The 23,553-nt window shown below is 46.0% G+C and overlaps 1 protein-coding gene across 6 annotated transcripts in view; it reads right to left on the bottom strand.

Moving 5' to 3' along the window:
• Nucleotides 1–23,553, bottom strand: part of LOC134958057 (transcription factor 20-like) — a 325,652-nt gene that overhangs the window by 230,153 nt on the left and 71,946 nt on the right. Inside the window, exon 3 of one of the 6 annotated variants that reach the window (XM_063940406.1) lies at nt 186–288. The exons of the other annotated variants lie outside the window; for them this stretch is intronic. The gene's annotated coding sequence lies outside the window, so the exon portion shown is untranslated. The remainder of the gene's footprint in view (nt 1–185; nt 289–23,553) is intronic. 6 annotated transcript variants of the gene reach the window in all.

Raw genomic sequence — 23,553 nt, 5'->3', positions numbered from 1 at the left:
CATAAAAAGTCAAACACATGCTTTTTGGGGTTTTCTTCTATTTTTAAAACTTTTATTGCATTTATCCATGGCACAAACTATTTACTCGAAGCGTGGCAAGCGAACGCATTTCACAAATTTGGATGAAAAACTATGTTTAAAAACACAATATAACATAAAAAAAAAAAACTTTCTAAGTATCAAACCTTTTTCATATCGTCCTTTTAACAGTCGACCTTTATAACGTCTTTCTCCTGTATCACACCCGAAAACTGCCAAGAGAATGTCTGATGCAAGAGTGTACAGTACCTGCAGAACAGCATGGAGGTGGTGGCGTTATGCTGATGGTTTGGCATGAGTTCACTAGTTGTAATGCATTGTCATATTAACTCTAAGTATAGAGATGTTCTGAAGAACTCTGTGCTCCCTACATTGTGGCAATTCTACAGCTACAACAAATCATTTTATCAGGACAACAATGCCATCTGTCATGATTCCAGAGCGACGCTGGACTAGTACACAGAAAATTTGGTGACCCGAATGGACTGGCCAGCTCAGGGTCCAAATCTTAACCCCACTGAGAACCTCTCAGACAAACAGAGTCGACAGTTACGTTCTAGAAGGACTCAACCTGCTTTAGTGTCAGTTGGTCACTGCACTTAAGGTGGAATGACAAACATACCACCTGCCACTGTCCAGGAACTTGTGGATAGTTTGTCAAAAAGGATGTCTACAGTAATCACTGCATGTGGTGAACCTACAAAGTACTGTCGTCAATAAAATCTCAATCTATTTGCCGTCAGTGTCCAATCACTTTGTCAAAATAGTGTATTTTTATATGGTGCATACGACATATAAAAGTGAAATTGCAAGTAACTTTATGATGTCTGAGTGCTTAAAAGGGGCTGTGGTGACCATACCAGCATTTAGGATGCCGGCAGTCGGAATACCGACGCCAGAATCCTGATACTGTTCAGGAGGCCGATGCCAGAATGCCCATCACAATGCGGTTCACAGGATCCCGACTTTTGGCTGTAGGGTTAGAATTACACTGCGCGGGGGAGGGGCCCGAGGGCTAAGTATAGGCACCACTGGGGAGAGGTTAGAGTTAAGCTGCAGGGAGGGGTGTTAGGGTTAGGCACCACTGGGAAGGTTTAGGGTTAAGCAAAGGTTAGAGTACTTACCTGCAAGGAGTTGGGATTCTGTGCATCGGGATGCCGGTGTCGATATTATGACTGCCGACACTCAGAGCGCTGGGATCCCAATACAATCCCCTTAAAAGGTTTCCTTCACCGTATGTTGTAGGATATCTGTATATATTTATTCAACTATGCTGTACTTGAAAAATTACCAATTTACAGTGAGATTTAGAAATCTATAAGAAATTAAAATACAAACAAGATACAATGTTTCTGCTTTCAAACATTGACCAACAGCAATATCCTGGGTGAAAACTTTAGGTGGTTTATAACTCAAAGAGTACTGGCTAAGACCCTTATCCTTTTAGACAATGGAAGAAAAAAATTTAACTGGTAAGTACCAAAAATATTTTATTTTCTCCTTCATCCATCTGGGGGACACTTCTATAATGGAGATGTACGAAAGCTGTCCCTAGGTAAGGATAATTTCAGCCTTAACTGACTGTAATACTCTTTATCCAAACTCAGCACCTTTGGACACAAAATTATGAAACCTGTAAACCTAAAATGTATGAACAGAGGAGCATGAAGCTGCTCTACATAACTGCTCCATGGAAGCACCATGACGCGCTGCAATTTTAGCCTGAACAGGTCTCATGACCAGCCTCATATGCTTGTTTGATAGTAGCTCTAATCCATTTGCCTAAAGGCTGTTTGGATGGAGGCTAACTTCTTTTCTTGGCATTGTAAAGAACAAGTAAACTTTTTCTAATATTTGTCATCTTTTCCAGATACATTTTTAAACATCTAACCTAGCTAACTGACATCCTCCATTTGTTTTGCCTGAACCAGTCAACACCAAAATGACCATTTCCTGTTTAAGATGAAAAGTTGATACAACCTTAGGTTGAAAAGAAAGTGTACACAACACTGCCCTCTCTTCGTGAAAAAAAATTACAGAGCTTTACATGATAAAGCTCCTAATTCTGATACCATTCTATCCGAAGATACAATATAGCTACCAGGGAAAAAAAAATTCCAAGTTAACCACTTCAAATTTGCCTCTTGTAAAGGGTCAAAAGGTGGCAACTGAACAGCTAATAGAAGATTTAGATCTTATGGATGGCTCTATGGGATGCCTATGTAAAAACGTCCTCATATCAAGAATTAATGCCACTCTCTCCTGAAAATAGAGCTGAAACTTGCACCTTAAGAAAACTTCACCTAAGATCCCTCACATCTCGAGAAAGGAAAGAATTCTTGGTAAAGAAAAACTATGAAGCAGACACTGTCACACCATGCAATATAATTTTTCCAGACTAGGGTACTCTCTTCCTTGCCTTGATCTTAAGTCTATACTACTGCACTTTTCTTCTTTAAAATCCTGACTTCAAGAGCTATGCTATCAAAGTTCACAGATGAATGTCCTGAAAAACAATTAGTGAAGAGACAATAGATCTGTCAAAGTAGAAGTCTGAGCCCTGGACCATATTTCTGAGTTCCTTGGCAAGTCTGGTGCTACCAATATCAGTGGAATCATTTTTTCTTTATCTTCTTGAGGACACGAAGAAGCATTAGTATTGGTGGAAAAAAATGTAGGCCAGATGGAATGTCCACCATGGCATCTATCACAAATGCCAATGGATACCTTGTTCTGCAATAAAACTTTTCTGTCTAGTTGTTGAACCGAGAAGCCACCAAATCTACTTCTGGCTGACTCCACCTTATTACCTGACTGTTGAACACTTTCAGGTGCAAGGACTATTCCCCTGGAGAAATGGCCCTATGAATAGTTGCTCCAATTTTCTATTCCAGGAATAAACACAGCAGATATCGCCGGCACATGACTCTCCTCCCCAGGACAGGATCTGAAAGGATTCCCTCATTGCCAGGGAACTCTTTGTCCTACTCTGGTGATTTATGTATGCCACTGTTGTAGCTCTGCCCAAATGGATTCTTATAGGTCTTCCCTTTTTCAGTGTATCGAACCGGTCTTCATTTCAGTACAGTATGTTGATAGGAAGAGTCCATTCCTTTCTGGATCAAAGCCCCTGAAAATGATGGTTCAGAATAACTGCCCCCCTATGCCCGGAGACTGGCATCAGACATAACCAAGCCTGGATGAAGAGACTCCTGCCCATGTTCAGGTTCTCTAAGTGAATCCACCATTTGAGAGACTGTCTCGTCTATGGGAACAGCATGACAAAATGAGTCGATAGTCATTGGTTGGACAGCCTCCAACTCCTTGGAAGGGAAAACTCCTGAACTGGAAATGCCATCCTCAGACTGCAAATCTTAATAAACTGTGATGGCCCTACCACGTAAGCACCTTAAGATAGGCATCATCGATGCCTATACATATAAAAAATGAATTTGTTTCCATTCAATTTATGACGGACCAGTTTTTAATCTTTCTATCCTCAGTCTTGTATTTAAAGGGTAAATGTATTAACTGTCGGTATCGGGGATAGGTGGTATCAGCGCACGTTCTGTGCGCCGATACTGCTTTTCCCCCATGTAAGACACTGGCAGTGCAGGCTCAGTGACAGGGACGCTAGTCGCCCCTGTCCATATCGGCGCTACGGCTAGCACACCAAAATCAAGGGCAATGTGTGAGCTGTCAGCAGCGCTCACTGTTTCGACACGTGATTTCAACAGCTGCAGGTGTCGATGCCCATACGGGACGCAGTCAGGTGTCACCATGTCGACGCCGGGATCCCAAGCAATCAAAATGCAGTCACACAGAATGCCCACCCACAGGGACTAGTCCCACTTGTGGATGTCTACGATACGCAACGGGCTTTGTTGCGCTCGCCCCCCCTCCCCACCGCCATTCTGCTACCGTAATCCCGTGGTCGGTATGCAGACATCCAGGATCCTGAGCGTCTTTCTCCCATCCCCAACTCGCCCGTACACCACAGCAGAGATAGAGCTGTCCCTGGCTGTGGTTGGCGCCAGCTCTGGACTACGCATGGGATCTCAGGTGAGTAGCGAGATCCCGCACATGCACAGTGGAGCCAACCAGGCAGGGAGACACGGCGCATCAGCACTAAGATGATGTGCTGTGTGCTCAGGTGGGCATCGCCGAAGGGGGGAGGTAATAGATCTGGTCACTGTCCCTTCCTGCTTCGCCTCTGTAATGAGGTGGAGCAATTAGTGTTATAGCAGTATGATCCATGGCATTTCCCCCTTACCCTTTAATTGTTTACATTTAAAATGACTGACTTCCATCTGGTTTTCAGACTAAAATCAGATTTGAATAAAAAACAATTTCCTTCGATTTTCCAGTACTGGTACAATCAGCCCTGAATCCTGAAGGGTATTGATTGCTTGATTTAATGCTAAACAATTCTTTCTGCTGTTTAAAACTTTTGTTGTGCAATATCATTCGGCAGAGGACCTAAAAAACTTTAGGCGGAATTAATTTGTTCTATCACACCTGATCTCCCGCCTAAAGTGTCGGGAGATCGCGGGGCGATAGTCAATTGATCTTTATTTTAGTGTGGCTATTATGCCCATAAAGGTCAAGTATAGCCACGTAAAGCAGCTAAATCCCGGCAAAGTGCTGGAAGCGATCACGAAAATTGTCTTTTGGGCGCTCAGATGGGTCACTTTTCAAGCATTTCAGTTTGGGAGGTGCAAGCTGAAATGCAGATGCCGGTAGCCCTTTGCCCCCGAATGGAGCTACAATGAATAGCTTTGTTTGGATGCAATCTAGTTGCTGCCGGCAGAAAAACAATTGAATCCCGCCCTTGGAATTCTTTTTATAATGGGTGTCACCCATTTGTCTACAGAGGACATGCTCCACTGGTCTTTGAATGAAAATACTCCAGAGACTCCTGGGTGTATGCCCTGCCCTACACGCTGACTTGTCCAGGAGCCAAGAGACTTGTTTTGTTGGCTCCTTTCCATTAAATTTAATCTGTCCGCTATTAAAAATCCCTCAGAACAAAGGCGCCGTGGGTCCTGCCATCTAGTCTTAGCAGATCTTCTTATTGGTAAAAGATTACTTTTGCCACCTGTTGCGTCCTTAACTCTTCTAGCTAGTTCCTTACCAAACACTAATTTTTCCTCTAAGGGTAAACATCAAAAAATGTCTTATGCTGCCCATACACTTGTGCAATGCCCCGCGACGCAACATCGCGGGGCATCGCACCGGCAGTTCAGGTGCGATGAAATCGCACCTGAATTGCCAAAGTGATTACCATGCGATCATGCAATAGATCGCATGGTAATCATATGATCAGCAAGTCACAGCCGAGTGGGAGCGGCCTCTGGCCGCTCCCGGCGGGTGCCCATCGCAGAGCGATATATCTCATGTGGTTTTAAAACCACATGCGATCGCACTGCGATGCGAGACATATTAAGTGCAGCACATAATATCTTGAGACACGATATTCGAGCGGTGTGCCCACGCGTCGCGTCTCAAGGTACCTAAAATGTGCATACAATCCTTCGATTTCTCTCACAGATGGTCGAAATCAAAAGGATAGCACCGATTATCTCACAAGTGTATGGGCACCATTAGTATCGGAATCTGCATCCCAAGATGTTAACCACAACACACGTCTAGCCACAATAGCTAGTCCAGAAATTGTTGACTCAACAAAAGATGCATGTAAAGCCGCTTCTCCTATGTATTCTGCTACCAAATTTTAAGCTGTTCTGTCATATACTGTATAACAACTGAGACTTGTCTGAGACGGAGTCTGACTGAATTCCATCAATCAAAAGCTCTCTCCATTTTTTCGCTGCCTAAGCTACCCAAGCTGTAGCCTTGCTGGTCCTTACCGCTGCCCCTGCAGCCACATAAATAGATTTCAAAATATTTTCACATTTCCCATCTGGACTTTCTCTTAAAGAAGCCCCATCCGGAATGGGGAGAGCCTTGGCCTTAGATAAATGAACTACCAAAACAGCTACTCTTGGTGATTGTTCCCTGTAAGCTAAATCATTATCTGGGATAGGATACATAACAGAGAATCTGTGTGGGACCTGAAACTTCTTATCTGGGACCATCCATGGTTCAGCCACTATATTGGACAATTGTTAAGAAGGAAACAAAGACCTTTTCTTAATCCTAAATAAATCAATAGAGACATTCTCCTGACTCTCAGAATCTCCCAAGTCAAGAACCTGATGCACTGCCTTGACTAGGTCATCGATACCCTTTACACTTGATCCTTCTTCCATAATTGAAGTAGAATCATCAATTTTGCAATTTTCAATATCTTCCTCCTCTTCTAAGGACACATCTGAATCCAACAAACCAAACAACTGCCCCACAACCTGAAAATAACAATTTCACTATAGAAGGTGATGACCTTTCTAGCCCTAAAGCAGTTTTCTCCATTACTTTAGCCAGTGACTCTTGATAGATTATCTGTATAGTTACTACCTTGGTCTAAAATTTAGACAAATCCTCTCATAACATTAGCTATGGAAAGGGCAACGGGCCTTACCCAGGCTGGTTCTCCCACAGGCCCGGCAGCAACCTCCACGTCCTTACAAGCAGCACAGTGAGAATGAGTTTCCCCACTATGTAATTCAGCCTGACAATATGGTGAGAGTGACTTTTACCTCCTACAGACTTAGAAGTACTCCCTTTTTCTGGCATTTTAGCAAAGGAAAATACCAAAACACATAAAATATACTGAAATTACACAGCATGCATAGAGAAAATAGAGTTAACCAAGGTAAGTTTTACCATAACTCTTTTCTTCGAGGTCCATGGGATGCACAATGACATTGGAGTGTCGGGCTGAGCAGTGGATTCGGGGACCCAGACATTCACAGCTTTTTAGCTCCCAGGGTGCTCCGGTCCTTCCTACCTATAGCCTGCCCCCTGGCCAAGGGACGTCAGTTTTGTTAGCAAGCACAAGGCAGGAGCAGGATGAAAGAGGGAAGGAAGGAAAATGCATTCAAGAAACACACTCAGACTAAAGGGAACAAGTGACCAGAAGAAAGAACCCATTGAAGCCAGGTGCGTCAGGGTGGGCGCCCTGTGAATCCCATGGACCTCGAAGAAATAATCGTTATGGTAGACTTACCGTTGATAACTCTATCTCTCCTAAGTCCACAGGATCCACAGGATAACATTGGGATATGAGGTAGTGACAGCGGATTGGCACCAAACGATCAAAGCTTTCGGCCTCCCAGAATGCAACGGGCCCATCCCTATATCCCCGCCTCCTGGCTCAGGAAAATCAGTTGTTTTCCAAAGCTCAAGGCAGGAGCATCATAGAGAGCCCTAATCAGGCGAGAACACCACACATGCACACCCTTCTGTACAAGAAGGAAGAGGTTAGTGAGTGAAAGGATCCTCAAATCAGGTGCGTCAGGGTGGGATCCCTGTGGACTTAGGAGAAATAGAGTTATCAATGGTAAGTCTAACATAACGATTATTTCTCCTGCAGGGTCCACAGGTTATCCACAGGATAACATTGGGATGTCCCAAAGCAATTTAGTGGTGGGGACGCTCCTGATTGAACAGGAGAATCCTCTGCCCAAATTAAGCGTCCTGAGAAGCAAAGGTATCAAAGGCATAATGTCTAATGAATGTGTTAATGGAAGACCATGTGGCTGCCTTACATATCTGTTCTGCTGAAGCACCACGTTGTGCTGCCCATGACGGACCTACCTTACATGTAGAGTGAGCAGAGACATTAGTCGGAATAGGGAGATCAGCTTGAGAATATGCTTCTGAAATTGTCATTCGAAGCCACCTCGCCAGTGTCTGCTTGTCATCCTCTCTTGTGAACTCCATAGAGAATGAAGAAATAATCTGTCTGATGGCACTGGTACGATCCACGTAGATCCTTAAAGCACGGGCTACGTCCAACGATGCATCTCCCGCAGAAAGGTCCGGCCGTTGGAAGGCCAGGACTACAATTTCTTTGTTAAGGTGGAATTTAGACACCACATTAGGAAGATGCCAGATTTGGTTCTGAGAACCGCTCTATATGGATTAAAAAAAAAAAAAAAAAAACACACAACAGAATGAGGGCAACATAATGCCCCAAAATTTGAAATTCTTCTAGCTGAAGCAGTAGCCAGTAGAAAAAGGGCACTTTAGCGGTCAACCATTTAAGGTCAACTCGTTTTAGTGGTTCAAATGGGGCAACTTGAAGGACCTTTAGGACTAAACTTAAATCCCAAGGCACTGTAGGAGGAACAAAAGGAGGTTGAATGTGCAGCATTCCCTGGAAAAAAAGTGAGCACACCCTGTAGGTTAGCAATTTTCTTTGGAACCATACATTCAATGCTGACACTTGCACTCTCAAGTAAGCCACCCTTAGACCATTGTCCATTCCTGCCTGAAGGAATGCTAGGACTCTGGAAACACTGAAAGACCTAGGGTCAAATTTACGGTCACTGCACCACTGAATATAGGCTTGCCATATTCAATGATAAATGCGAGCAGAGGAAGGTTTCCTTGCTCTGAGCATTGTTTTTGAATTACCTGTTGTGAGAATCCTCTTGCCTTCAGGATGGAAGTCTCAAGAGCCACGCTGTTAAAGACAGTCGATCCAGGTGCTTGTGATAGTAAGGACCCTGAGACAGTAGATCTGGACGTTGAAAGAGTAGGAATGGAACATCCATCGACAGCCTCTGTAGATCTGTGTACTAATGTCTTCCGGGCCAAGCGGGAGCTATTAGTATCACGGCGCCCCTTCCTTGTTTTGCCTTTCGCATCACCCTGGGTAACAGGGGGATTGGTGGACACACATAGGCCGGACGAAAGTCCCATCTCACTGACAGGGCATCCACAAAGATCGCTTTGGGGTCCTTTGTTCTTGACCCGTATGCGGGAACTTTGTTGTTTTGACGGGACGCCATGAGATCTCTCTCTAGTAACACCCACTTGTCTACTAGAACTTGGAGGACCTAACGGTGTAAAGCCCTTTCATTTGTATGAATGGGGTGTCAACTGAGAAAATACACTTCCCGGCTTAGGACTCCCGGAATGAACAACGCGGAAAAGGCAGGATGATGAAGTTCTGCCCACTTTAACGTGCGACTTACCTCCTTAATTGCGTTTTGGCTGCGAGTTTATCCCTGATGATTGAGGTACGCTATTGCCGTTGCATTGACTGAGCGGATTTGGACTGGTTTCCTCTGAAGGATGTCCTTTGCCTGAATAAGTGCCATATATATGGCCCAAAGTTCCAGTATATTTATTGGCAGGCAACTTTCTTCCTTGGTCCACTGCCCCTGGAAACAACTCCTTCCTGACACTGCTCCCCAGCCCTGAAGGCTGGCATCCGCTGTCAGAATTTCCCAATCTGATATCCAAAAGGGTCTCCCTTTGTCCAGATGGGATGTCTGTAGACACCAGGCTAATGACTTCCTTACTTCCAGAGGAAGGACCAAAGTCTGCGTTTATTGTCTACTGAAAACCATTCCATTTGGAAAGGATCAGATGTTGCAGAGGCATCGAGTGAAACAGAGCGTACTCCATCATGTTGAATGCCGACACCATCAACCCCATCACACGCATTGCTGCGTGAATGGATATCCTTTGACTGTGTAGCAGCTCCTGAATCCTTGACTGGATTTTGGATATTTTGTTTAGGAGGTAAAATTACTCTCTGAAGACCAGAATCCAACACAGCCCCCAAGTGAGTCATCCGTTGTGACGGAAACAGGGTCCACTTTGACCAATTTATGAGCCAACCGTGTCTCTGCAAAACAGCTATTGTCTGTTGCAGAGGACACTGAAGCAATTCCTGAGATTGTTTCATTATTAATAAGTCGTCGAGGCATGGAAAAATTCTTATCCCCTGCTGACGGAGATAAGATGCTATTACCACCACAATTTTGGTGAATACTCTGGGAGCTGTGGCCAGTCCAAATGGTAGGGCCTGAAACTGAAAATGTTGCTGGAGAATAGCAAACCTGAGATAGCGTTGATGGTACAGTGCTATAGGAACATGTAGGTAAGCATCCTGGATATCCAGTGATACCATAAAATCCTCCGGATCCACGGCCAAAATAATGGAAAGTAAAGGCTCCATATAAAACGAGGCACCCAAATGTACTTGTTCAGAACTTTGATATTGAGTATGGGCCTGAATGACCCATTTGGCTTCTGGACTAGAAACAGGTTGGAATAAAAACCGTGTCTTTGTTGAGCAGGAGGAACTGGAATTATCACTCTTGACTGAAGCAACGTCTGAACTGCCTCTTGCAAAGCCCTGGCCTTCAATTCCACTGAAGACAGACTGGTACAAAAAAACTTTTGAGGAGGGTGTTTCTTGAAAACAAATGCATAACCATGAGACACCGCTTCTTGCACCCAGGCATCTGTGGTGGACTGCTCCCAGATCTGTGCAAAATGAAGAAGTCAGCCTCCCACCCTGGTGTGGAGGCCCGCACCATCAGACTAATGGCTTATCTTCTGATTTGGAAGCCAGCCCTCTGGTAGCCCAATGCTTTTTAATCTTACCAGACTTGTCAGATTGAGAATGTTTGCCATAGCCCTTTCCTTTTGCTTTTCCTTGAGTCCGAAAGGGCCGAAAAGCTGGAAATCTAGGTTTACATTTGTGTCTGGAAGGAAACTTCACTTTCTTGGAATCTGCTTCTGACTCCAAAACACTGTTTAATTCTTTACCAAAAAGAATATCTCCAGTAAAAGGCAAAGACTCCAGAACCTTCTTGGATTCCGAGTCAGCTTTCCATGTACGTAGCCAAACCGCTCTGCGAGCTGCTACTGCCGAGGCTGATGCCTGAGAGCCAATTTCACCCATATCCAAGGCGGCTTCTTCCATAACAATAGCAGCCTGTTTGATATGTGCAATATGGGATTTTTGCTCTCTTGATGCCATTGAAAGATCATCCTCCAATACATCCACCCAGGCTGCCACTGCTTTTGCCATCAAGGCTGAAGGCATGGCTAGTCTTATGATTGTCCCAGACAAAGAGACTAATTTTTCCTATCCGTGACATCATTTAATGACGTTGAAGGCAGAGGTAATGTAGATTTTCGCACAAATCGAATGACATGCGTATCTACTTTGGGAGCCATCTCCCTTTTGAAACAGTCCTCAGCCGGAAAAGGATAATGGGAATTCCATTTCTTTGGAATTCTAAACTTCTATAACCCAAGCTTCTTGCATAATTTCTGTCAGTTGTTCCTAACTGTTTTGGTATGTTTAAACACAGGTGCCTTAGATTTTAACAAAGGCTCTGCTGCCTCCTCTAAGGATACAATGGCTTTCATAGCACTAATTAGCTCAGGTATGTCTACTGAGCCGAGGCCTTCATCCTCGTCTCTGTATGCAGACCCGGAGTGCGATGAGTCCTGATCCTCAGACGAGTCCTCATCTAAAACATGTTGTTTCATGTCTATGTGATTTACTTACCACTGGCCTTTCAGCCTGTTTTTGTTAAGAATCTGCTGTTTCCTGTACTGAATGTGATAAACCCCAGGTGGAATATTGCATGTAAGGTTTAATAGAGTAACCTATTCCTGGCATAGGAGCTGGCATTATCCGCTCAGCTACACTGGATAAAGTCTGTGCAAAAGTAGCCCATGGTGGTTCAACCTGAACCTGTGCCTGCCTTTGATTATTCAAGAGGCTTTGATGAAAGCTAAACAATTTGCACATAATCCATTTTGAACCAGATCCTGAGAGGTTAACCAAGCTTTGCAAGACAAAGAAGAAATGAGTGTAGGTGCTGCTGTGGAGAGAGTGTATCCTCATCACCCTTGCCTCTCAGACATGATAAATAAATCACACACACCTGTAGTGTTTACGACACAATTTATTTATTATTTATTAACAGTTTCTTATATAACGCAGCAAATTCCGTTGCTCTTTACAATTGGACACAATGATGCAACAAAACTGGGTAATAAACAAACAGTCAGAGGTAGGAAAGCCCTGCTCGCAAGCTTACAATCTATAGAAATGTGACTGCAATCAGTTTACATTTTGTTAAAGTGACATACAATCCTATCCCTCCCTGCCTTGCACCACCATTGTGGATCGGAATATACAGAAACTGACAGAATTATAGTAAAATCAGCAAAAACACTAGCAATCAGTCACAGATTATACATTAGTATAATAGGCAATATGAGCACATAATCAACTACAGATACATTTCAAGTATGTAGGAGAAACATTACTGCATTATCTTATATAGGAGTTTAACTGTATTCAGTCGCACAGCGAAAGAAACAGCAGCAATAGTTTACAGACTCATATGCATCAGGCACTTATCCAACTATCTGTACTCAAAGGTAGATAAAGAGTTAGTGCTGTATCACCTGGCTCAGGAGAGTGGGGTACAGGGAGACTTCACCCAGCTTCCAGGATCGATCAATACGTTAGTGAACGTTGAGTGGATCCAGATACTATTAGTGTACACAACCGCCCAGTAAACCAACAGTGAACACAGATGCCCAAGTGAACACGGACGCACCAGTCATACAGCCGCCTATGCTGCGACTGGGTCCTTTTAGATACACGGAAGTGGGAACTCAGTTCATGGCAGGAAACTCTGAGGAAACTGGCCATGAACCGGGGGGGAGCGGCGACCAAGGGAGCGTCTTACTCCCCACTGTTGACATCAACCATAGAGATCACGTCCTCATACTACCCCTGGAGCCTAACGCTAATGCACCCGAGTCGGCAGCCGCGTCAGCAACTGGTCGGTAGTCTCCACCCCGAAACAGTGCTGCTGTCTCTCGCGTTTCCCCTACTAAGCAGAACCGATGACTTACCTTCTCCCTGTGCTCCGGCCACAGCCTTATAATGTCTGCTGGACTTGCTAGTACATCCTACACAGCCGCCCGCCGAAACAGCACTGTACAAGTGGGTAAGTGTTGTTGGGAGCCAGGGGGGAGAGTTGTTGGAGCGATTCTTTCTAAGATACGTATAAGACGATTTTTAGAAGGGACGCTCAAAAAAAACTAGTAAGACTATAAACATAAAATAAAAAAAAAAGGTAACGGCTGCTAAAAACCAACAGCCCATTGACCATGGTCCGGCTCCTGCCGCACCAAACAAAAAACTGAATTGTCTGAGCCGGGAGGCAAGGATATAGGGATGGGCCCGTTTCATTCTGGGAGGCTGAATGCTTTGATCGTTTGGTGCCAATCCGCTCTCGCTACCTCACATCCCAATGTTAACCTGTGGATAACCTGTGGACCCTGCAGGAGAAAAAGATAATTATTTTCTTCTTTGGAGTACATGGCTATTCACAGGGACATCAGGGGTGTCCTAAAGCAGTTAAACCACAGGGTGAGGACGCTCCTGAGCTGAGAGGAGTACCCGACATCCGAATGAAGCATCCTGAGAAGCGAATAGGCATAGAACCTTAGGAAGGTGTGGACAGAAGACCATGTGGCCGCCTTACAGAGTAGTTCTGCAGACGCCCCGCAGCAAGCTGCCCACGATGGCCCAATAGACCTCATGGAATTAGCCGAGAGTGTCTGGCACAGGGAGTTCTGCCTGTTGGTAAGCATGTGGGATGGTCGCGCCGAGCCATCTGGTCAGAGAGTTTGTTTACTGGATGGCCATCCTCTTTTGTGGAAACCATACAGGATGAAGAGCGAGTCCGTTTTCCTGACAGAGGCTGTTCTCTGTAAATAAATCCGTTAAGTTCGAACCACATTCAGTGAGTCCTCACTGGAGGAAAGGCACAGAGAGATGAAAGCCGGAACCCCAATTTCTTCATTAACATGAAAGCTGAAAACTACCTTCGGGAGGTAGCCAGGTCTGGTTCGGAGGACCGCCCTATCCTGGTGAAAGATAAGGAATGGGGAATTGCACCTAAGTTGGACAGTCTCCTGGCCGATGCAACTGCAAGAAGAAATAGCGTCTTTGCTATAAGCCATTTAAGGTATACTGAGTCCAGAGGTTCATAAGGGGATTTCTGGAGTGACCGAAGGACTGAATGATAGGTCTCAACGGGCAACCGGAGATCTGTCTAATACCGCTTTCAGATTGCAATGCCGGGTTGGGTTGCCATAACGGACGGAGGCGGCGCTGGGAGATAACATCATCTCCGTGCCGCCTCTCCCTATGCTGTACACGCGTCCCGGGTCTTAGGTCCTCCGCTTTTCTCTATCTATATTTCATCTCTTGGTAAACTAATCTGCTCTTTTGGATTTCAGTATCACCCGTATGCAGATGATACGCAAAATCTATCTATCCTCCTCAGATTTGTCACCATCTGTATTGGTCCGTGTCACTGAATGCCCTTTCTGCAATTTCATCTTGGATGTCCTTTCGCCACCTCAAACTTAATATTTACAAAACAGAGTTAATTATATTTCCACCAGCCAATAGTAGTTACCAACATGATATCTCTACCACTGTTGAGAACGCAACAATCAATCCTACCCATAAAGCTCGCTGCCTAGGTGTTACACTTGAGTCAGAACTGTTCTTTGCTCCCCACATTCAATCTGTCTCAAAATCGACACTGCTTCTAAGCAGTCGATTTCACGCTGGATCAGGTTCACTCTCCAGCATGCTTATTCCACGGCAGGATTGCCATGTCCGAAATCTGTAAAGGCCCACTATACTCTTAAGGTGGGCTCTTCCTGGGCGGCTGCCTGGGGTGTCTCGGCGGTACAACTCAGCCAAGCAGCTACTTGGTCTGGGTCGAACACGTTTGCTAAGTTTGCCAAGTTCGATACTTTGGCCTCTGATGACCTCAAGTTTGGTCAAGCAGTGTTACAGGAGCCTCCGCGCTCTCCCTCCCGTTATGGGAGCTTTGGTACATCCCCATGGTACCAATATGGACCCCAGCATCCTCTAGGACGTAAGAGAAAATAGGATTTTGATTACCTACCGGTAAATCCTTTTCTTGTAGTCCGTAGAGGATGCTGGGCGCCCGCCCAGCGCTGCGTTTCCTGGTTTGGTTTATAGTTCAGTACTGCCTGGTTCCTAGGTAAGTTCTGCGTTATTTACTGTTTCAGCTGTTGGAGTTTTTCTGGCATGTTGGCCGGATTTGCATGTTGTGTGAGCTGGTATGAATCTCGCCACTATCTGTGTAATTCCTTCTCTTGAAGTATGTTGTCTCCTCGGGCACAGTTTCTAGACTGAGTCTGGTAGGAGGGGCATAGAGGGAGGAGCCAGCCCACACTGTTAAACTCTTAAAGTGCCAATGGCTCCTGGTGGACCCGTCTATACCCCATGGTACTAATATGGACCCCAGAATCCTCTACGGACTACAAGAAAAGGATTTACCGGTAGGTAACCAAAATCCTATTTTTTCATCTGATCTGACATTTCTCTGCATCTGTTTGCCTCTAGTTCCCTCAAGCTTACAGTGCTTCTAGGTTGATCCTGGCAACATTTTCCTAGTTGTCACCAGTCCCTTTATTGTGTATGACAGCCCAACTCTTTCTCTTGCAATTATTTTTTGAGACTTAGGGTATATTCAATTGAAGTCGAAAGCTGCCGTCTGCCGAAAAGACATCAGTTTTCGACTTTTTTAGGTCGGAAGGGGTTCCGACCTATTTAATATAACCCCAAATTTTTCGATAAGTCGAGGAATTCGACTTGTCGAAAAGCACGTGGATCAGCGGAATAGCTGCCAATCCACGTGCTTGTGTCGAAAACGGTTTTGGCCCCCTTTTCGACCATCTCATATCGACTTTAAAAAAAGTCGAAGTGAGATGGGGAGAGCCGAGGTGTGGACGGGGCGAGCCGAGGCGGGGACGGGGTGAGCAGCACTGGAGGAAGTCACAGCCGCCGGTCACAGCAGCGTCCACCCGGCTCCAGCAAGCGAGACATCGCTTGCTGGAGCCGGGTGGACGCGGCTGTGATGCAGGGACTGAGAGGGGAGGGACGGGGAGAGGCAGAGAGACTGGGGGGGGGGGGGGGGGGGGACTGTGAAGAGCCGCGGGCAGACGGGGAGAGCCGCTGCTGTAGCGCTGCTCTCCCCCATCTGCCCGCGGCTCTCCCCCCAATTCGACTTTTTTTAAAGTCGAATTGAGATGTTATTGAATAGCCCAGGTCGGATCCATTCCAACAAATGAATGTCGGAATGGATCCGACTTCAGTTGAATATACCCCTTAATTTCTTGTTTTATTTAGATTCCCCAATGAATGATTTTATATATGCCTCACATGGCATGTTGTGTTATCCTAAATAACTGGATTGCAGTATGAATCATGGCCCTCATTCCGAGTTGTTCGCTCGCAAGCTGCTTTTAGCAGCTTTGCACACGCTAAGCCGCCACCTACTTGGAGTGAATCTTAGCTTATCAAAATTGCGAACGAAAGATTAGCAAAATTGCGAATAGACACTTCTTAGCAGTTTCTGAGTAGCTCCACACTTACTCGGCATCTGCGATCAGTTCAGTCAGTTTCGTTCCTGGTTTGACATCACAAACACACCCAGCGTTCGCCCAGACACTCCTCCGTTTCTCTAGCCACTCCCGCGTTTTTCCCAGAAACGGTAGCGTTTTTTCGCATACACTCATAAAACGTTTCCGCCCAGAAAACACCCACTTCCTGTCAATCACATTACGATCACCAGAACGAAGAAAACCTCGTAATGCCGTGAGTAAAATACCTAACTGCATAGCAAATTTACTTGGCGCAGTCGCACTGCGGACATTGCGCATGCGCATTAGCGACTAATCGCTCCGTTGCGAGAAAAAAATAACGAGCAAACAACTCGGAATGACCCCCCGTGTCATTTATTTACCCCTCTGTGGGACAAGACACACTCCACTTTTGAGGCCATCTGCTGGCCCAGTTTTTTTTTCTTTTCTGTGTGATCCCACTGCACTGGATTTTACTGTCTCAATAGAGCCAAACAAAATAATCAATTACAATAGGTGCCACCCAAATTTGTCATTGTGTTGCCATATCTTGCATTCAAGGAAAATAAAAGGTGAATATAGTGTGCTACCAGAGAACAGAGAATCCTGAAATAATGGTTTGTTCCAAAAAAGACCTGTGCTAACTGAATTTTTCTCCTGCAGGATCCACAGGTTAACATTGGGATATGATGAAACGACAGCGGATTTGAACCAATTTGTCAAAGCTTTTTGGCCTCCCAGCATGCAACGGGCCCATCCATATATTCCTGGCTCAGGCAAATCAATTTTTTGTTTGGTGCGGCAGGAGCCGGACCATGGTCAGAGGGCTGCTGGTTTTTAGCAGCCCTAAGCTTTCTTATTTTATTTTTAGTCTTACTAGTTTTTTTCTTGAGTGATCTTTCTAAAAAGCGTCTTATACGTACCTTAGAAAGAGTCACTCCAACAACTCTCCACCGGTTCGTGACGACGCTTACCCAAGAGTACAGTGCTGTTTCGGCGGGCTTCTGTGTCGGATATACTGGCAGGTCCAGCAGACGTTACCAGGCTGTGGCCGGAACACGGGGAGAAGGTAAGGCTGTGGGAGGAGACTACCAAACAGTCGCTGACGCGGCTGCCACCTCGGGTGCACCAGCACTAGGTTTTAGGGATCATAGGCTCCAGGAATAGTATGAGGCCGCGATCCCTATGGTTGATGTCAGCATTGGGGAGTCAGACGCTCTCCTGGTTGCCCCTCCCCCTCGGTTCATGACCTGTTTCCTCTGAGTCTCCCGCCATGAACATGTTGTTCCCCATTTCTGATTTTTATTTTTTATCCAGATAAAGCAGTTCTCAGAACTAGATCTGGGTATCTTCCTAAAGTGTTGTCTAAATTCCACCTTAACGAAGAAATTGTAGTCCCGGCTTTCCAGGTACCGGGCCTTTCTGCGGGAGATGCATCGCTGGACGTGGTCAATGCCTTAAGGATCTACGTGGATCGTACCAGTGCCATCAGAAAGACAGATTCTCTCTTCATTCTCTACGGATTTCACAAAAGAAGATGGCCTGCTGATAAGCAGACACTGGCAAGGTTGCTTCGGATGCCTATTTCAGAAGCATATTCTCAAGCTGATCTCCCTGTTCCGGCTAATGTCTCTGCTCACTCTACTCGTAAGGTAGGTCAGTCATGGGCAGCACAACGTGGTGCTTCAGCAGAACAGATATGTAAGGCAGCCACATGGTCTTCCATTACCACATTCATTAGACATTATGCTATGGATACCTTTACCTCTCACGACGCTGATTTCAAGCAAAAGATTCTCCTGTCCAATCAGGAGCATCCCCACCACTAAATTGCTTTGGCAAATCCCAATGTGGATAACGTGGACCCTGCCGAATAAATACACGTTATGGTAAGAACTTACCATTGATAACTGTATTTCTCCTAAGTCCACAGGTTCCACAGGGATCCCACCCTGACGTCCCTGATTTGAGGAACCTTTTACTCGCACATTCTTCCATACAAGAAGGAAGAGGTTAGTATGTGTGGTGTTCTCGCCTGATTATGGCCATCTATGATGCTCCTGCCTTGAGCTTTGGGAATACAACTGATTTGCCTGAGCCAGGAGGCGGGGATATATGGACGGGCCCATTGCATGCTGGGAGGTCGAAAAGCTTTGACCGATTGGTGCAAATCCGCTGTCGCTTCATCATATCCCAATGTTATCCTGTGGAACCTGTGGACTTAGGAGAAATACCGGTATCAACGGTAAGTTCTTACAATAACGTATTTATTAATGTGCACCAAAACTTTTATTCCTGGTGTAGTGTTCACAAATGTCATACCAGAATATCCATTGACCATTACAGCATGACACATTGCCCACAGCTGTACAATTTATTATTTATTTTTTAACCGTTTCTTATGTAGCGCAGCAAATTCTGTTGCACGTTACAATTAGGCACATTGATAAAACAAAACTGGGTAATAACAAACAGTCATAGGGGTATATGCAATTGCGGTCGAATTCCCGAAATTGTCGAATTTCGGGTCATTTTCGCCCCAAAAAAAAATTCGCCTATGCAATTCAGTGCTTTCCGACCAAAAAACGGACTTTCAAAATTCGACTTTTTGAAATTCGAATTTTTGCAAATTCGACTTTTCTGCAATGATACAAGTGCTGCAATTCGACCAAAGCATATTCAATTCAAGTTTGGAAATTCGACAGCAGTGCTTTTAGACAGCAAATTCGTCATTTTCAATCCGCCACACTTTGGAGGGTGAAAACAATAAAAAAAAATTTAAAAACATGTTTTTTTTGGTTTTTTTTTTAGGAATAGCATATCTATTTATATTAGAAGGGATTAGGTACTTTTTTTTTTTTTTTGGAGGCACAAATATTATTTATATATTTTTTTAAATATTTTTTTTTATTGCTGGAACGGTAAAATCCTTTAAAAAAAATGGCGTGGGGTCCCCCCTCCAAAGCATAACCAGCCTCGGGCTCTTCGAGCTGGTCCTGGTTCTAAAAATGCGGGGAAAAAATTGACAGGGGATCCCCCGTATTTTTAAAACCAGCACCGGGCTCTGCGCCTGGTGCTGGTGCAAAAAATACGGGGGACAAAACGAGCAGGGGTCCCCCGTATTTTTCACACCAGCATCGGGCTCCACTAGCTGGACAGATAATGCCACAGCCGGCGGTCACTTTTATGCCGTGCCCTGCGGCCGTGGCATTAAATATCCCACTAGTCACCCCTGGCCGGGGTACCCTGGGGGAGTGGGGACCCCTTCAATCAAGGGGTCCCCCCCCCCCAGCCACCCAAGGGCCAGGGGTGAAGCCCGAGGCTGTCCCCCCCATCCAATGGGCTGCGGATGGGGGGGCTGATAGCCTTTTGTGATAATGAAAAGAATATTGTTTTTTCCAGCAGTACTACAAGTCCCAGCAAGCCTCCCCCGCAAGCTGGTACTTGGAGAACCACAAGTACCAGCATGCGGGAGAAAAACGGGCCCGCTGGTACCTGTAGTACTACTGGAAAAAAAATACCCAAATAAAAACAGGACACGCACACCGTGACAGTAAAACTTTATTTCATACGTCGACACACACATACTTACCTAAGTTCACACGCCGACATCGGTCCTCTTCTCCATGTAGAATCCACGGATACCTGAAAATAAAAGATCAATATACTCACCTCAGCCATGGTCCAGAGATACATCCACGTACTTGGCAAAAAAAGAAAACGAACACACGGGCCACCGGACTGAAAGGGGTCCCATGCTGACACATGAGACCCCTTTCCACGAATGAGAGCTGTCACACAAAGGTCTCTAAAGCCAATCAGGAAGCGCAACTTCGTTGCGCTCACCTGATTGGCTGTGCGCTGTCTGAGTTCAGACAGCGCATCGCACAGCCCCGTCCATAATATTCAATGGTGGGAACTTAGCGGCTAGCGATGAGGTCACCCGCCGGTCAGCGGCTGACCGCGGGTAACCCCACCGCTAGCCGCTAAGTTCCCACCATTGAAACTAATGGAGCGGCTTTGCGATGCGCTGTCACAGCACAGACAGCGCACAGCCAATCAGGTGAGCGCCACGGAAGTAGCGCTTCCTGATTGGCTGAAGGGACTTCAGTGACAGGAGTCACGTGATGTCCCGGCATTCGGGAGAAAGGGGACTGATGTGAAAGCATGGGACCCCTTTCAATACGGCATGGAGCGGGTGTTCGGTTTGCTTTTTTAACAAGTACGTGGATTTATATCTGGACGTGGATGTACCTCTGGACGCTGGAAGGTGAGTATAATTTTTTCACAGGTACCCTCGGATCGTCGGAGACCGTGGCAGTCGGCGTGTCAACATAGGTAAGTATGTGTGTGTCGGTAGTGTGTAATAAAGTTTTACTATCAAGGTGTCTGTGTACTGTTTTTATTTGGGTATTTTTTTCCCAGTAGTACTACAGTTACCAGCTGGCCCGTTTTTCTCCCGCATGCTGGTACTTGTGGTTCTCCAAGTACCAGCTTGCGGGGGAGGCTTGCTGGGACTTGTAGTACTACTGGAAAATAAGAATTTACTTACCGATAATTCTATTTCTCATAGTCCGTAGTGGATGCTGGGACTCCGTAAGGACCATGGGGAATAGAGGCTCCGCAGGAGACTGGGCACAAAAGTAAAAGCTTGAACTAGCTGGTGTGCACTGGCTCCTCCCCCTATGACCCTCCTCCAAGCCTCAGTTAGGATACTGTGCCCGGACGAGCGTACATAATAAGGAAGGATATTGAATCCCGGGTAAGACTCATACCAGCCACACCAATCACACCGTACAACCTGTGATCTGAACCCAGTTAACAGTATGATAAACGAAGGAGCCTCTGAAAAAATGGCTCACAACAATAATAACCCGAATTTTGTAACAATAACTATATACAAGTATTGCAGACAATCCGCACTTGGGATGGGCGCCCAGCATCCACTACGGACTATGAGAAATAGAATTATCGGTAAGTAAATTCTTATTTTCTCTAACGTCCTAAGTGGATGCTGGGACTCCGTAAGGACCATGGGGATTATACCAAAGCTCCCAAACGGGCGGGAGAGTGCGGATGACTCTGCAGCACCGAATGAGAGAACTCCAGGTCCTCCTCAGCCAGGGTATCAAATTTGTAGAATTTAGCAAACGTGTTTGCCCCTGACCAAGTAGCTGCTCGGCAAAGTTGTAAAGCCGAGACCCCTCGGGCAGCCGCCCAAGATGAGCCCACCTTCCTTGTGGAATGGGCTTTTACAGATTTTGGCTGTGGCAGGCCTGCCACAGAATGTGCAAGCTGAATTGTACTACAAATCCAACGAGCAATCGTCTGCTTAGAAGCAGGAGCACCCAGCTTGCTGGGTGCATACAGGATAAACAGCGAGTCAGATTTCCTGACTCCAGCCGTCCTGGAAATATATATTTTCAGGGCCCTGACTACGTCCAGTAACTTGGAGTCCTCCAAGTCCCTAGTAGCCGCAGGCACCACAATAGGCTGGTTCACGTGAAACGCTGAAACCACCTTTGGGAGAAATTGAGGACGAGTCCTCAATTCTGCCCTATCCGTGTGAAAAATCAGGTAAGGGCTTTTATAAGATAAAGCCGCCAATTCTGAGACACGCCTGGCTGAAGCCAGGGCTAACAGCATTACCACCTTCCATGTGAGATATTTTAATTCCACAGTGGTGAGTGGTTCAAACCAATGTGATTTTAGGAACCCCAAAACCACATTGAGATCCCAAGGTGCCACCGGGGGCACAAAAGGAGGCTGTATATGCAGTACCCCTTTGACAAACGTCTGGACTTCAGGCACTGAAGCCAGTTCTTTTTGGAAGAAAATCGACAGGGCCGAAATTTGAACCTTAATGGACCCTAATTTTAGGCCCATAGACAGTCCTGTTTGCAGGAAATGTAGGAAGCGACCCAGTTGAAATTCCTCTGTAGGGGCCTCTTTGGCCTCACACCACGCAACATATTTTCGCCAAATGCGGTGATAATGTTTCGCGGTTACATCCTTCCTGGCCTTTATCAGGGTAGGGATGACTTCTTCTGGAATGCCTTTTTCCTTCAGGATCCGGCGTTCAACCGCCATGCCGTCAAACGCAGCCGCGGTAAGTCTTGGAACAGACAAGGTCCCTGCTGGAGCAGGTCCTTTCTTAGAGGTAGAGGCCACGGGTCCTCCGTGAGCATATCTTGAAGTTCCGGGTACCAAGTCCTTCTTGGCCAATCCGGAACCACGAGTATAGTTCTTACTCCTCTCCTTTTTATGATTCTCAGTACTTTTGGTATGAGAGGCAGAGGAGGGAACACATACACTGACTGGTACACCCATGGTGTTACCAGAGCGTCCACCGCTATTGCCTGAGGGTCCCTTGACCTGGCGCAATATCTGTCTAGTTTTTTGTTGAGACGGGACGCCATCATGTCCACCTTTGGTTTTTCCCAACGGTTTACCATCTCTTGGAAGACTTCTGGATGAAGTCCCCACTCCCCCGGGTGAAGGTCGTGTCTGCTGAGGAAGTCCGCTTCCCAGTTGTCCACTCCCGGAATGAACACTGCTGACAGTGCTATCACATGATTCTCCGCCCAGCGAAGAATCCTTGCAGCTTCTGCCATCGCCCTCCTGCTTCTCGTGCCGCCCTGTCTGTTTACGTGGGCGACTGACGTGATGTTGTCCGATTGGATCAATACCGCCTGACCCTGAAGCAGGGGTTTTGCTTGACTTAGGGCATTGTAAATGGCCCTTAGTTCCAGAATGTTTATATGAAGAGATGTTTCCATGCTTGACCACAAGCCCTGGAAATTTTGTCCCTGTGTGACTGCTCCCCAGCCTCTCAGACTGGCATCTGTGGTCACCAGGATCCAATCCTGAATGCCGAATCTGCGGCCCTCTAGTAGATGAGCACTCTGCAGCCACCACAGAAGAGACACCCTTGTCCTTGGCGACAGGGTTATCCGCTGATGCATCTGAAGATGCGATCCGGACCATTTGTCCAGAAGATCCCACTGAAACGTTCTTGCATGGAATCTTCCGAATGGAATCGCTTCGTAAGAAGCCACCATTTTTCCCAGGACCCTCGTGCACTGATGCACTGACACCTGGCCTGGTTTTAGGAGATTCCTGACTAGCTCGGATAACTCCCTG

Source organism: Pseudophryne corroboree, chromosome 9 (assembly GCF_028390025.1).
Source record: "Pseudophryne corroboree isolate aPseCor3 chromosome 9, aPseCor3.hap2, whole genome shotgun sequence".
Classification (NCBI taxonomy): Eukaryota; Metazoa; Chordata; class Amphibia; order Anura; family Myobatrachidae; genus Pseudophryne; species Pseudophryne corroboree.
Note: the sequence above shows the minus strand (reverse complement) of the source record. Positions and strands in the feature narration are given on the sequence as shown.